This window comes from Hippocampus comes, unplaced genomic scaffold (assembly GCF_001891065.2).
Source record: "Hippocampus comes isolate QL1 unplaced genomic scaffold, H_comes_QL1_v1.1 scaffold154, whole genome shotgun sequence".
NCBI lineage: Eukaryota > Metazoa > Chordata > Actinopteri > Syngnathiformes > Syngnathidae > Hippocampus > Hippocampus comes.
Genome location: NW_017806278.1, coordinates 188449 through 188863, shown reverse-complemented (window position 1 = coordinate 188863; position 415 = coordinate 188449).

Here is a 415-nt window from a genome sequence, read left to right as displayed (position 1 = left end):
TTTATTTTCAAATAAGCAGACGCTGTGGAGAAGTACATTGGTGAGTCAAGGAATTTTATTTTACGTTTCTTCTTGTCATTTTATTTCGTTAGTATTAAATTCATGGTAACGAAATAAAATGACAAAGATACAAACATGTATCAAATAAATCTGCTCACCTGCAATTTATAATGGCGCATTGTAGTCACCTTCGTGCACGAAAGTTCGTTCAATCTCAGCTGTTAGTCAGTTATTAGTTAGTCAGTTATGTCAGTTATTTGCTGCTGTATCGCCGATTTTCAATCGTTAGTATTAAATTCATGGTAACGAAATAAAATGACAAACATGTATCAAATAAATCTGCTCACCTGCAATTTATAATGGCGCATTGTAGTCACCTTCGTCGTGCACGAAAGTTCGTTCAATCTCAGCTGTT